The sequence below is a fragment of the Neofelis nebulosa genome, chromosome 2 (assembly GCF_028018385.1).
Source record: "Neofelis nebulosa isolate mNeoNeb1 chromosome 2, mNeoNeb1.pri, whole genome shotgun sequence".
Taxonomy (NCBI): domain Eukaryota; kingdom Metazoa; phylum Chordata; class Mammalia; order Carnivora; family Felidae; genus Neofelis; species Neofelis nebulosa.
The window spans coordinates 80,074,437-80,085,898 of NC_080783.1; the positions used below are offsets into that span (position 1 = coordinate 80,074,437).

At 36.2% G+C, this 11,462-nt stretch overlaps 2 pseudogenes; both read right to left on the reverse strand.

Annotated features, from left to right (window-relative positions):
• Positions 1-8,093: 8,093 nt before the first annotated feature.
• On the reverse strand, positions 8,094-8,568 carry LOC131503696 (protein phosphatase 1 regulatory subunit 1A-like; annotated as a pseudogene).
• A 1,203-nt stretch (positions 8,569-9,771) lies between these two features.
• Positions 9,772-9,981, reverse strand: LOC131490513 (small ribosomal subunit protein eS28-like; annotated as a pseudogene).
• Between the last annotated feature and the right edge of the window lie 1,481 nt (positions 9,982-11,462).

The following is an 11,462-nucleotide window of genomic DNA, read 5'->3' on the forward strand; positions in this document are numbered from 1 at the left end:
ACAGCTAATAATGCCCAGTGACCTGTGACTAGCCTGAAATCTGTTACCCTTACATTCAGACCTATCCCACAATGTTATCAAATTGTAATAACCAAGAGGTTCTAAGCTTTAATCTTCCCACTGAGCTGGGCAAAGAGTTTCTACTATTTATGACCAAACCAACTCTTTTTTAGATGAGAAAATTGAGCCCCTTTGAGTTCAAATGAAGAGAGGCAACATAGTATAAGGGCTAAACCTGGAGTCCAGTTGATAAGGTTTGAATCTTTGCTGTGTGGCATTGTCAAGTTACTCAACCTCTTGTACCTCAATTTCTTTATCTGTAAAATGGGACTAATTGCACTTACCTCATATGTATCTGAGGTATAGGTAAGTTCATAGACAGAAATTGCCTCAACAATGACTGGGTACATGTTATAAATATTCAGAAAATGTTAGCCAGAGATTCATTAGTTTCTCAGATTCAAGTAAGACAACATTTATAAAACCACAAATGCTTCCAAAAAGAAAACCCCAAAACCCAAACCCTATTTTCATTTAAAGTGGTTTCCTAGTCCACATTAAAATAATGTGACTATAGCCGTCAGCAATAACTTAATGTTGTGTATCTTGAAGTGTGATTCCAGAATCAGTGCATCAAAATCCCCGGGGAGCTTCTTTATATGCAAATATCTGGACCATACCTCTCAGAGCTACTGAACCAGAAGTTCCAGGACAAGCCCCATAATCTGCATTTTTAATATGTACCCCAAATGATTCTTTTTAGCATCAAATCTGAGATTCCTACTGTGTACAATGCACAAATTTTCTTTAACTTTTATAGCAGAAATCCTTTGCCTATGTCTCAAAACATTCATGGAGAAAAACAAAAGTCTTTTATAAGCTCAAGAACTACAAAAATAATTGAAACTGACAGCTTTGAGGAGCCAAAAGGGAAAGTGACTCATTGTTATGCTTCAGGCCTTTCTGGACAAAGAACATAATTACAAATTTAGAAAATTAATCCATTTTTAATTCATCACCAGGAGTAGTCATGGCAGGATTAAAGGTTCTATTTTTCTTGATCACTGGGTTAAGGAAATTTTTCTTAAACTGTCTAGTCTATTAAATTAATATAACTGACAATTTTAAATCCCCTAAGTGTAGTATGGATAAAACAGAATTTTTATTTGTAAGCTTGGTTGTCTGCTCTCATATGATACTAGTGGAAATACAAATTGGTACAACCTCCAGGAAGGACAATTTGTGGTATTTATCAAAATTTTAAGTTCTCAAAGTTGTTTTTTTTATAAAAAAAATTTTTTTAATGTTTATTTATTTTTGAGACAGAGAGAGACAGAGCATGAACGGAGGAAGGCCACAGAGAGAGGGAGACACAGAATCTGAAGCAGGCTTCAGGCCCTGAGCTGTCAGCACACAGCCCGACACAGGGCTTGAACTCACAGACCGCGAGATCATGACCTAAGCCGAAGTCCGATGCTTAACCGACTGAGCCACCCAGGTGCCCCAAGTTCTCAAAGTTTTGATGCAGAAATTCCACTTCTAAATGATTACCCCACAAGTGTATTCACTCATGTGTAAAATAAACTATGAAGACTTTTGTTCATTGCAGAGTTGTTTGTAAAAAAAAAAAAAAAAATTTTAGACAAAACCAATGCTAAATAGATTATGGCACATCTATACCATAAAATACTATGCAACTCTCTATGTGCTAATATATAGTGCTTTCCAAAATATATTTGATGGAAAGAAAGTTTCGCTAAAAGGAACCAGACCTTAGATAAATAGCTAATTCTAGGACTGGGGCTGAAAAATGTATAAGAGCCTGGAACATCTTTTTGTGTCAGAAAACAAACAAGTGCTTAAAAAGTTAGGAAAAATGTTAAAAGACTCCAGAGACAGCTTGAAGGGCTCCCATGACTGGATCTGGAATGATAGATTATAAACTATTAAATAAAAAAAGAATCTATGAGCCCCTAGTGATACTAAAATATATAAATAAATAAATGCAAAAATAAATAAATTTATATATATTAGAGAAGGAATAAATAATAAATATATATACATGCATATGTATATGTATATGTGTGTGTGTGTGTGTGTGTGTATGTATGTATATATATCAGAGAAGGAATGGCAGAGTTAGGAAATCACCATTTTGCAACCATGATTGTAATAATTGATTTGGGCAATAATCATCAGTAGGTACTAAAACCATTTAACAATGCAGCGCCTGAGTGGCTCAGTTGGTTAAGCATCCAACTTCAGGTCAGGTCATGATCTCACAGTTTGTGGGTGGGAACCCTGCATTCGGCTCTGTGCTGACAGCTCAGAGCCTGGAGCCTGCTTCAGATTCTGTGTCTCTTTCTCTCTTTGCCCCTCCCCTGCTCCTGCTCTGTCTCTCTGAAAAGTAAACGTTAAAAAATAAAATAAAACCACTGAGCAAAAGTCTGATGGGGAACAATCTCAAAATATCTCCCCTTAAGATACTTATCAAGTAAGAAGAAACAAATGGTAACTTTACAGTGGAGACACCTGTGAAAACCATCAAAACTGGTACAGACTGATATGGTATACCTGTTAAAAATTCATAACCTGAATCTATCCATGAGGAAAAAATCGGAAAAACCGTAACGAAACATATTCTATAAAAATAAACCAAAACTGGGACGCTTGGGTGGCTCAGTCGGTTAAGTGTCTGACTTCTGCTTAGATCATGGTTTCATGGTTCGGAGTTTGAGCCCCACATCAGGCTCTGTGCTGTCAGCTCGGAGCCTGAAGCCTGTTTCAGATTCTGTGTCTTTCTCTCTCTGCCCCTACCCTGCTCATGCTCTGTCTTTCTCTCTTAAAAATAAAATAAGCAAAAAATAAATAAATAAATAAATAAATAAATAAATAAATAAATAAATAAATAATAAAATAAGCATTGGGGCACCTGGGTGGCTCAGTCGGTAAAGCGGCCGACTTTAGCTCAGGTCATGACCTTGCGGTCTGTGAGTTCGAGCCCCGCATCGGGCTCTGTGCTGACAGCTCAGAGCCTGGAACCTGTTTCAGATTCTGTGTCTCCCTCTCTCTCTGACCCTCCCCTGTTCATGCTTTATCTCTCTCTGTCTCAAAAATAAACAAATGTTTTTAAAAAATTAAATAAATAAATAAATAAATAAAATAAGCATTAAAAAATTTAAAAAAAATAGTGAACCTGTTGTATGTTAACATAAACATTATATATAATGATAAATAACAAGGTTTTATGAAAAAAATAGAAACATGGAATGTTTTACTTTTTTGTAGGACTAAATAGAAGACAGCCGAGTTCTCATAAAGGCTTATGCCTTTAATTTATTGTGCTATGTTGCTTTTTTGAAGAATAGGAAGAAAACCCATCCTGGAACAAGTATGTAGTTAGAAGAGAGAGCAGTATTTTAATATCTTTTACAGACAATTGTGGATATTCTTCTTTGATGTAACACTGGAACTTGACAAATAATAGTTTCTTAAAGATTAATTGCAGTGGGGGCTTTTGGGTGGCTCAGTTGGTTAAAGTATTTGACTCCAGAGCTTAGCTCAGGGTGTGAGTTCAGGCCCCATGTTGGGCCCCATGTTGGACCTTGCATTGGGCCCCACATTGGGTGTGAAGACTAATTTAAAAAAAAAGATTAATTGCAATATGGAATCTGAAATCATATTAATGAACTTTTTATAGGCTGTTACATTAAAATACATTGGTCTGTCTTGAATTTTGAATCAGTCTTTTGCTCATGCATGATTTTGTATCAGTATGCATTGGTCATTTGAAAAGTATTAAGTCATTGAGTTATATGGCTGTTCCAAATCTTGATCAATTTCATTATACATTACCAAACATCACATTTGTTAATACCACTCCCAGTATCATCAGAAAGTTCTTTCTATTGGTATATATTTAGTAGTCGAATTTCTGTATGTGAGAACATTTAACTTTATAAGGCTATGGCAACTCGTTTTCTAAAGTGGTGTTCCCAGTTTATAATCCCACAAGGCAATTTTATAAAAAATCTCATTGATCCACATTTTTTATAATACTTGATAGTTTTAATTTGAACCAATCACACTGTGTAAAATATCTCACTGTAGTCTTGATCTGCACTTTTCTGATTATGAATTTGAGCAACTCTTTATATTTAGTCTCTTATGTGAAGTAGATGGCATGCCTTTCATTTATTCTTTTTTCTAACAGTTTTATTGAGATAATTCACATTCTGTACAATTTACCCATTTGAAGTGTACATTTAAGTGGTTTTCATAGGAGTTGTACAACCATCACTGAAATCCATTTTAGATAATTTTCATCACCTCAAACAAAAAATCTTTGTACTTTTTAACTGTCACCTCCTTCTCCACCTAATACCACTCCATCCCATCCCCAAGTAACCACTAATCTACTTTCTGTCTCTATAGACGTGCCTGTTCTGGACATTTTATATAAATGGAATCATAATATGTGACCTCTTGTGACTGACTTCTGGTACTTAGCATTTTGTTTTCTAGGTTTACCCATGTTAGAGTATGTATCAGTACTTCATTCTTTCTAATTGCTAAATAATATTCTATTGAATGGTTATACCACTTTTTGTTTATCCATTTATAAGTTGGTGGATATTTGAAGTTAAATTAAAATCCTGGTCCAAAGCCAAATTAGGGGTTATAATCAAAGAACTCCCTAATCTTCAGAGATATACAAAATTTTACTATGGAATCCAGGATGCTTTATAGATACTTATTATTCTGGACTATAGATCTGTCCCAACTATAACTTAAAGGGGAAAATGTCTAAAATCAGTAAGGCATGAAAGAGTTGATTTTAAAAATGTAGCTGTGAAAAACTTTCAAATAAAACAACAACAAAATACACCACATGCACATGTGCACTTTCTTTCTCTCTCTCAAAAAATTAAAAATAAAATAAAATAACAACAATAATAAAAAAAAAAAAATGAAGTGCCTAGCTGGCTAAGTTGGTTGAGCACCCGACTCTTGATTTTGGCTCAGGTCGTGGTCTTGAGGTTCGTGGGTTCAAGCCTTGTGTCAGGCTTTGTGCTGACAGCATGTGGAGCCTGCTTGGAATTCTCTCTCTCCTCTCTCTCTAACCTCCCCAACTTATGCTCATACATGCACTTTCTCCCTTTCTCTCTCAAAATAGATAAATAAATTTGAAAAAAAAATACACTACATAAAGCAATTATAGAAGCCTTTCCTTTAAAGATAGACTAGGTAAAGATTTAAAAAGTTAAGTAAAAATACAAAATATACTTCAAGAAACTTTCAAACAGTACTCTATTTTAGATTCAGTATCTGAAGTGAAAGGAGGCTTGTCTTCTATTTTTATAAGTGGGCTTACACCTAAATTAGAGGACTTAATAAAAAATAAATTAATTTGAATGTGTGAGCTTGCCAGTTTAGAAAATAATCTGTGGCTCAATATTTTGAGATAGCTTTAAAAACAAGCTATAGGGGCACCTGGGTGACTCAGTCAGTTGAGCATCCAACTTTTGATTTTGGCTCAGGTCATGATCTCACAGTTCTTGGGATCAAGCCCTGAGTCACTCTCCTCTCTCTTTCTCTCAAAAATAAATAAATAAACATTAAAAACAAAAAGATAGAAATCAATACATCTATGGCTCTCAAGGTGAAATAACCCAAAACGTCTCTGTTTTCTAAGATGTGGGAGCCTATACACAAGAATATTTATAAATATAATGAGCAGAAGGGCCATTAAACAAATTACATACCACACTGGTGTGAAAACAGGACAACTGTCCACAAATCTGTCCAGTGATACAGGTAGCTGCAAGGTACACAAGAGCACTCAACAATCCCCAGTCCTTTTTCCAATTCCCAAGGGGAAAAAAACTGCTTTCCTGTTTATCACTCTATCTAACATTAGTCTCACCTCTATAGCAGAGCAAAAATTTAAAGTTGCCTAAAAAGGCAAAAGAAAGACAAATGGACTTTTCATGAGAAAAGAACAAAAAAATTTATTATTTTAGTTTGAGAGAGAAAGCGGGGGAGGGACAGAGGAAGAGAGAATCCTAAAAATGCCCCGTGCTCAATGCAGAACCTGATGGCATGGTCGGGTGGGGGCGGGCTGGATCCTAGGACTCTATTTTAGTTAGAGAGAGCAGTGGAGAAAAGACAGAGCAGGAAAAAAGAGAGAGAGAGAGAGAGAGAGAGAGAGAGAGAGAGAGAGAGAGAGAGAGAGAAATACTAAGAATGCCCCATGATCAGTGCAGAGCCTGACGGGGGCTGGATCCCAGGACTCTGGGATCGTGACCTGAGCTGAAATAAAGAGATGGACACTCAACCAACTAAGCCACCCAGGCACCTGAAGAAAACAATTTTTATTAACATAAAATGACAGTGCCAGATTGTTTAAAAAAAAAAAAAAAAGATCAAGTTGAACATATACAGTAAATTATGAAAGAATTGAGGAGAGATAAACTTTATTTTCTTTGGTTTAATAGAACCACTCAAGTAGTCAAAATCTTTAACAATTCAGTGTCTCAGCTATAATTGATATTTTGAGATCATTATCAGAAGAATATTCTTTATTCTCTGTGGTACAGTATCGTACAGAAAATAGTCAACATAGCAGGCCTGAACTGCTATCCTTGAAAAGGCACGTTTGCGAGATTGGCTCTTAGCTGGTATCTGGGAACTTAGGTTTTGGGAAGGTTCCCAACATTAACTGATAAAGGTGCCTTACTGAATTTTTTGTATGAATAATATGCTTTTTACTGAATACTTGCTCTTCTTTTTGAGAGTGTGGAATTTGGGTATGTGCCAGGTAGAGGATGCCTACACGATTAGCCCCCAGTAGAACCCCAGGCACTGAATCTTTAATGAACTTCCATGTTTGGCAACATGGCACATGTTTGTCACAACTCATTGCTACAAGAATTAAGCATGTCTTGTGTAACTTCACTGGGAGAGGACCCTTGGAAGCTTGCGTCCAGTTTCTCCAAGAGTATGTCCTGGTGCCTTTTCTCTTTACTGATTTTGTTCTAAACAGTATATTGCCTATACTCTTTAGCCTATACTCTTGCCTATACTCTTTAGCCTATGAGTCATCCTAGTGAATCATTGTACCTGGAGGTGGTCTTTGGGATCTCTAATCAAAACACTTACAAACATAATAAGTAAGATTTACTTTTAGAGAAAAATATACAGCAGCTCTTATACACAATCAGATTATAGTACATCTTGATATGAGAATTCATATACTATATATAATTTAGGAAACTACCCCCCAAATAGCTATGGTTCCAGAATTCCTATGGATGAAAGACTCCACAGACTAGGCATTTTAACTTGGAGCAGAGCCTATAAGATTACAGATTGATTTTTTTCCTTGATTTATATAAATCTTTCTTTTTGTACAAGCAAGCATGTACATGTTAGGCCATGCTCTATGGATCTTAACTCATTAGAAAAACATTGCCTATAAAACCTATCCCTTAAAGAAGAGGCAAGGGGCACCTGGGTGGCTCAGTCGGTTGAGCATTCGACTTCAGCTTGGGTCATGATCTCATGGTTCAGGGGCTCAAGCCTCACGTCAGGCTTTGTGCTGACAGCTCAGAGCCTGGAGCCTGCTTCGGATTCTGTGTCTCCCTCTCTCTCTGCCCCTCTCCCACTCGTGCTCTGTCTCTTGCTGTCTTTCAAAAATAAATAAACATTAAAAAAAAAAAAGAAGTAAAATATGGAGCAGGTGGATGGAGTTGTTGGGGGAGGGCAGTAGAGAAACAAAATAAATACACTGCCTTGTCCCAGAGCAATTACAAGCTTCAACAAATATGTCAAACTAGCCTCAGATCTCATATTAGACTTTAAGTCTATGTTGGTACACATGATAAATCACTGTGGCTAGTAGAAACCACTCAATATTTTTTACTTATTAACTAATTATGAATTATCATTATTTTCTCTGTATATAACCAAATACTGTTGTAGCAACTTCATAACCCTACCCCACAGAGGAGAACTCCATACTTGTGTTTCTGTAATTCAAGATTTCCATGATCAGAACAGAAATTTTCGTTGTTGTTTGGTTGGTTTTGTTGTTGTTTTTAGCACCAAATTTATCACTTTTTAAAAATGAGATTTTTCCCAAAAGTGAAGAAAAAGAAACAAATCCAGTGTCTGCATTCCCAACTGCAGCCTTGATTCTGGGATACCTTCTTCACTCTGAAACCAAGTTGGCTCTCTGGGAATCCAATGGTGTCATATGGGTTGAGGGTTCCTCTGTGATGGGTTTCTCTCTGCCCCTATCCTGAGTTTTAGGGATGGATTTTTCATTGTGGGTGTGGTCCTCCTCACCTTCTTCCAGTGCTGTGGAGAGATGGCCAAAATGGACTTGAGAGGAAGGTTGGGGGTCCAGTCTTCATCTATCTCTGGGAATGACTGGTCACTGGTCAGCATGAGGGTGGCAGGGGTGGGGCGGTGTCTGAGAATCTGCTCTACCAGCTTGGGGTCAATGGGCAACTCCAGCAGCAGGACTATGAACTGGATCTTCCAGGAGTTGTTGTCTTGCACCATGGGTGGGGCTCAGCGCTGGGGCAGGTGCTCTCCCTCTTAGCTCCAGCCCAGCCCCATCCCCTAGAACAGAACTTTCGATGCTATCCTACCAAATCTCAACTCAACATCGTTTGTTGACAGTTTTATATTAAAAATAAAAAAATATATATTAGGCTTAATATATAAAATATCATCTTGTATCTCTTATAAAATCCAATTTCTTACCAAAAGCCAAATTATTCAAATAACGGAACTAAGATCCTTTCTAGGGTGTATTAAATTGTTAGTAAAAAAAAAAAAAAAGTAATTTTTAAAGTAATTTTTTTTAAAAAGTAAGCTTAGACAATAATTTGCTTCTTGTTAAATGCTTTTTCTGCATCTATTAAAATTATCATGTGGTTTTTATCCTCCTCTTGTTGATGTGATGTATCACGTTGATTGATTTGTTCATATTGAACCATGCTTGCATCCCAGGAGTAAATCCCACTTGATCCTGGTGAATGGTTATTTTAATGTATTGTTGGATTTGCTTTGCTAGTATTTTGTTGAGAAATTTTGCATATATGTTCATCATAGATATTGGCCTGTAGTTCTCTTTGTGTGTGTGTGTTTGTGTGTGTGTGTGTGTGTGTGTGTGTGTGTGTGTGTGTGTCTTTATCTGATTTTGGAATCAGGGTAATGCTGGCCTCATAGAATGAATTTGGAAGCTTTCCTTTTTCTTCTATTTTTTGGAATCATTTGAGAAGAATAGGTGTTAACTCTCCTTTAATAGTTTGGTAGAGTTTACCTGTGAAACCATTTGACCTTGGACTTTTGTTTGTTGGGAGTTTTTAAATTACTGATTCAATTTCATTGCTTGTAGTTGGTCTGTTCAAATTTTCCATTTCTTCCTGATTCAGTTTTGGGAGATTATATGTTTCTAGGAATGTATCCATTTCTTCTAGGTTGTCCAATTTGTTAGCATATAACTTTTCATAATATTCTCTTATATTCCTTTGTATTTATGTGGTGTTAGTCATTATTTCTCCTCCTTCATATCTGATTTTGTTTATTTGGGTCTTCTCTCTCTCTCTCTCTCTCTTTTATGAGCATGGCTAAAGGTCTATCAATTTTGTTGATCTTTGCTTTTTTTTTAAACATACAGTATAAATACTTTATTAACAATTACAGATCATCCCTGTGAGCTGAATGGTTGATCCAGACATCAAGGACCTAGCCACAAGTTCAGCACAACCTCTGAGCTTCTTGCTCTGACTCCAAAAGGGTGAGAATGTTGCCCTCATGCTTGGGGCCTTTCAAATTGCAGAAGATAGAGTAGCTCATGTAGTCCATGAACTCCACACGCACCTGTGTGCACTGTCCCTGAGAACCGGTCCTGCCCAGCACCTTGGTGACGCTGGCCAGCTTGAAGGGCTACACACAGCTTGTGTCCATGATGGTGGCAGGGTGGCCGTTGGGTGGAGAGCTCAATTTTGTTGATTTTTTCAAAAAACCAGCTCCTGGTTTCATTGATCTCTTCTATTGGTTTTCTTTTTTTAGTTTCTAATTCTTGTATTTTTGCTCTAATCTTTTAGATTATTTCCTAATTATTTCCTTCCTTCTACTGGTTCTGGACTGTTTGTTCTTCTTTTTCTAGCCTCTTTATATGAAGGATGGGTTGTTTATTTGAGATTTTTCTTGCTTTTGAGGTAGACCTGTATTGGTATAAACTTCCCTCTTGGAACTGCTTTTGCTACATCCAAAAGGTTTTAGACCTTTGTGCTTTCATTTTCTTTGGTCTCCATGTATTTTGTGATTTCCTCTTTGATTTCTTAGTTGATCCATTCATTGTTCAGTAACATGTTGTTTAACCTCCATGCATTTGTGTTCTTTACACATTTTTTCTTATGAGTTAATTTCTAGTTTCAAAGTGTTGTGGCCAGAAAAGATGCATGGTATGACTTCAATCTCTTTGAATTTGTTGAGACTTGGTTTTGGCCTAAACATGTGATCTATTCTGGAAAATGTTCCATGTGCACTTGAAAATATATATTCTGCTGTTTTAGCATGGAATATTCTGAATATATCTGCTAGATCCATCTGGTCCCATTTGTCATTCAAGCCACTATTTCCTTGTTGATTTACTGTTTGGATGATCTTTGGGGTGTTAAAGGCCCCTATTATCTTTGTATTACTATTGATTATTTTCTTTATGTTTATTATTAGCTGCTTTATGTATTTGGGTGCTCCCATATTGGTTGCATAAATATTTACAATTGTTACATCTTTTGTTGTAATTGTTGGATTGTTGTTTTGTTGGATCATTCCCTTTATGATTATATAGTGTCCTTTTTTGTCTCTTATTACAGTCTTTGTTTTAAAGTCTATTTAGTTTGGTACAAATATTGGTACCCCAGCTTTTGTTCCACTTCCATTTGCGTGATAAATGGTTTTCCATCCTTTCACTTTTAATCTACACTTGTCTTTAGGTCTGAAATGAGTCTCTTATAGGTAGCATATAGATGGGTCTTTTTGATTGTTTTTTTTTTATCCATTCCATTACCCATTGTCTTTTGATTGGAGCTTTTAGTCCATTTACATTCAAAGTAATCGTTGATAGGTATGTAGTTGTATCATTTTGTTACTTGTTTTATGGTTGTTTTGTAGTTTTTCTGTATTTTTTTCTTCTCTTTGTCTCACACAGTTTATTGGCTTTCTTCAGTCATATACTTGGATTTCTTTCTCTTTATATTTGTGCATATCTATTACTGGTTTTTGGGTTTTGGTTACCATTAGGTTTATATATGATATGTTATGCATATAACACATAGCAAGTTAATCTATATTAAGTTGATGGTTGCTCATGTCCGAACCCAATCTTTACTCCTCTCCTTGCCACATTTTAGGTATATGGTGTCATATTTTACATCCTTTTA